Below are 3,589 nucleotides of genomic sequence, written 5' to 3'. Positions count from 1 at the left end.
ATGCCACTTCCATCACTGTGATTTGTCTCAAGGGAGTGTCATAAAAAGATGGGGAAACAAATTGGTCAGTTAATTAAATGTAGCATTTGCAGCACTCTGTCAACACAGCAAACTACAAGGAGTTTTGAAGAAGCAGGATGTAACCTGCTCCCTGTGCAAGCCCCGTGGGTTTATAGCAAGAAATGTACCAGAATCCTATGAGCCTGGCCCTGGGAAATTTCCAGGGCCTCAAGAGAGAAAAATGATCATGCATAGGAAACCAGGAGGGCTCCCAGGCTCCAAAACTCACTGCCATTTGGAAAGCTTTATTTAAAATATAAGCTAAAGCTGCATGCAGCTTTAAGCTGACTGGTTAATGGGTTCAGCCCACACTTACTAGGCAGGCTGCTGAAATCAGCCTCTGTCACAAATCTACAATTGCTCTCAGTAAATACCTAGTAGAAACTGCTGAGAGATTTATAGATGCCTTCTTTTCTAGATTGTCTAGCTGTCCACATTGCCTCACCTCTCAACATGCTGAGATCACTTGCTAATTCTTTTCTTTCAATATGACCACATTTTCCTGTCAAATAATCATGATTTTTTTTCCCTAGGGCTAAATGCATGCTGAATGGTCTTTAAGAACTGCCTGGAACTGAAAGGTTCTTAACCTTTATTCCTGTTGTGGTCTATTATTTAGGCAAGTCCAGTTGGTCTTGACAGCTTGCAACCTCCCTTTTCACAAACTTCTAAATGAGTAAAAGGAAGTGGGGACAAAGCTCCTGATGGACTAAATAATAGTGGAAACTTGAAGAGGCTTTTGAATTCTTTAGACAAATGATTAGAAACATAGGTTTTTGTACAGAGCCTAAGAGTTGAGTATAAAGAAAATAGAACAAAGTCTATTCTAGCCTTCTTTGCCTCATCCCAATATCCTATAACTTCTTTGCCGCATCTCAATATCCAATACAAATCCTCACTGTCATGTTTCCCTCTCTGGAATGTTGTGTAACTGGAGATAGTATTATGTAGTTTTTCTAGACCTGCTTTATTCACTTTTCTATATACATTTATAACTGAGTCTTGTCATGTATGTAGATGATGCTGATATTTCTATTTTTAAAGATTGTTGGGTAGCATTTCATTGAATAGACGTGTTACAGTTTGTTTATTCGGTCACCTAATTGAGTGACCGAATTCAATTCCATCCTGGCCACTTCTAAGTTTTGGGATCATAAATACATACACTACAGTGGATGCTACAGAGCAACCTCAGCACTTCAGAGGCTGATGCAGGAGGATCACAATTGTGAGGACAACTTGGGCTACAGAATGAGTTACAGGCTAGTCTGGGATACATATTTAGTGAGACCTTATCTTCAAAAGAGTATAAAAACCCAAACAAACACCCCCCCCCAAAAAAAACGTGCTATTAATATTCCTGTGCTGGTATTTGTGAAGATGTATTTTTGACTCATTGTGGGTCAGTGCCTACTACAATTGCTGGATTGTCTGGTCAGACTGTATAGTTTTGTTAGAATTGCCAAACTGTCCTCCAAAGTGCTTGCGTCATCATGCATTCTCATGAGCAGTGAATGACTGTCCTGCTGCCCCACGTCCTCACTAGTGTTTGGCATTGCCAGTCTTTAATTTTTTAAATCATTAATTCTTTGAGAGTTACATACAATGTATTATGATCATATTCCCCTCCTCCAACTCCTTCCAAATCCACCTCTTCCATTCATTCCATCCTATATTCTATAATGTTCCCTGAGCCTTTTCAGGGAAGAGTTGATATAGATATCCAATTTAGGGATGAGCACTTACAGACACTTATTCTCAGTACCAGTTATGTCTCAGCATTGACCACTGACCACCGCAAAAGAAGCCTCTCTGACCATGGTTAAAAGCAGCACAGATTTATGAATATAAACATAAGTATTTAGAAGGCAGTTTGATAACATGACCACTTAGCAAAGTAACAATAGTTGGTTCCTTCCTCAGGCCTATGCCCTCCCTAGCCCTGGCCTTTTGTAAAATATGGAATGCATCATGAATCTTCATGTCATCCTTGTGAAGGGACCATGATAATCTTTGCTGGTGTTCCAAATAAGAACTACTATTTTTTCCTATTGTTGGCTTTTAAGAACCCTAATTTTGGGCTGGGGAGATGATTCAGTGGGTAAAATGCTTGTAATGCAAGCATGAGGATCAGAGCTTTGATTCCAGCATCCATGTAAATGCTGGGTGGGCATGACACCCACATATAGTCCCATTTCATGGGAGGCAGAAACAGGGGATCCCTGGAGCAAGATGGTTAGTTTGACTAGCTAACTGTATAGCTATGGGTTCATGTGAGAGACCTTGTCACAATATATGTTAGACAGTGGTCAAAAAAGAAAGTTGACGGACATCAACCTCTGGCCTCCATATGCGTGTGTGCAAAGGTACACATGCACTCCCACATGTATGTCACCTACACATATTTGGACCTACATACACATCCTCCCCCCACACCTTTAACATATAAAAAAAGAATATGAAAGGTTACCTCTGTGTAAAGAAAGCAGTTTGATAATGTCTGTTATATCTAATAATGAGCTTGTGTTCATATATTTTTCAGTATTCATTTTGACATGCTTTGCAAAATTATCAACCAATACTAGGCTTGAAATTTAAAAAGTGAAAACAAAATCCATCCCTTTGCCTAGATATCTTGAAAGGCACTGATTGAATGACGGATGGACAAAGGAATTCAGAGTCAGCCCCTATGTGCACTATAGCCCAATATTCTAGATGACTCTATATAAGTGGTCAGCAGGCAGCTGCAATCATTGCTGTGCAGGGGCCCTGTCTCCTTCCACCTACCGCTCCACTGACTCCCAAGCCTCGGTCCTCTGTTGGATGCTCTGCTTCCAGCCCTCAGAGCAAGAAACGAAGTGGGTAATTGCTCAGGAGAATTTGGTGGGCTTGGAAGAGATGAACACCATTCTGTTTCATATTCCTCGTTTCACATACACTGACACTGTGGTCGACAGGTATCTATCCAGGGGCTGCCTGGGGAGAAAGGGCAGCTAATTATTAGTGAGCTTCTAGTTATTCTTTGCAATACAAATAGCATAATAGGCACAATCGTGATTTATTAACATCCAAAGGTGTTGTCACCTGCTTCCACCTCTGTAGCTGTACCAGATAGAGTACTTGGCCACCTAGTTGATAACGGGAAGATATGAAGGATAGAAAGATGAGAAAAAGAGACTAACATTTGCCAAAGAGTCAAAGTGAAGAACATATAACACTTAGAACAGATTATAAATTGCAAGAAAATAAATGCTTACCTCCATCTGGCCCAGCAGTGTTTTGACTTCATAATAATTTTTACAATAAATATTTGTTGTTGCTTTGGTTTCTTATAATGGCCATGTTGGTTCTATCTTAGAGTCATGACAGTCAAATTCTCTTACTGTTGTCCTCACAAGAAGAGTTAGAGTTATTGTAGTGAACAAAACACTATAAATCTCTATTCTCATGGGACTTACAGTCTAGTGTACACATTGAATTTTGGTTTAGTAATGATATAATTTAACTATTTAAATGTTTTCAAGCCAGG

At 39.8% G+C, this 3,589-nt stretch overlaps 1 pseudogene; it reads right to left on the bottom strand.

Annotated features, from left to right (window-relative positions):
• Positions 1–2,013: 2,013 nt before the first annotated feature.
• On the bottom strand, positions 2,014–2,108 carry LOC115070654 (annotated as a pseudogene).
• Between the last annotated feature and the right edge of the window lie 1,481 nt (positions 2,109–3,589).

Source organism: Nannospalax galili, unplaced genomic scaffold (genome assembly GCF_000622305.1).
Source record: "Nannospalax galili isolate Female #2095 unplaced genomic scaffold, S.galili_v1.0 scaffold155, whole genome shotgun sequence".
In the NCBI taxonomy this organism is placed as follows: Eukaryota; Metazoa; Chordata; class Mammalia; order Rodentia; family Spalacidae; genus Nannospalax; species Nannospalax galili.
Note: the sequence above shows the minus strand (reverse complement) of the source record. Positions and strands in the feature narration are given on the sequence as shown.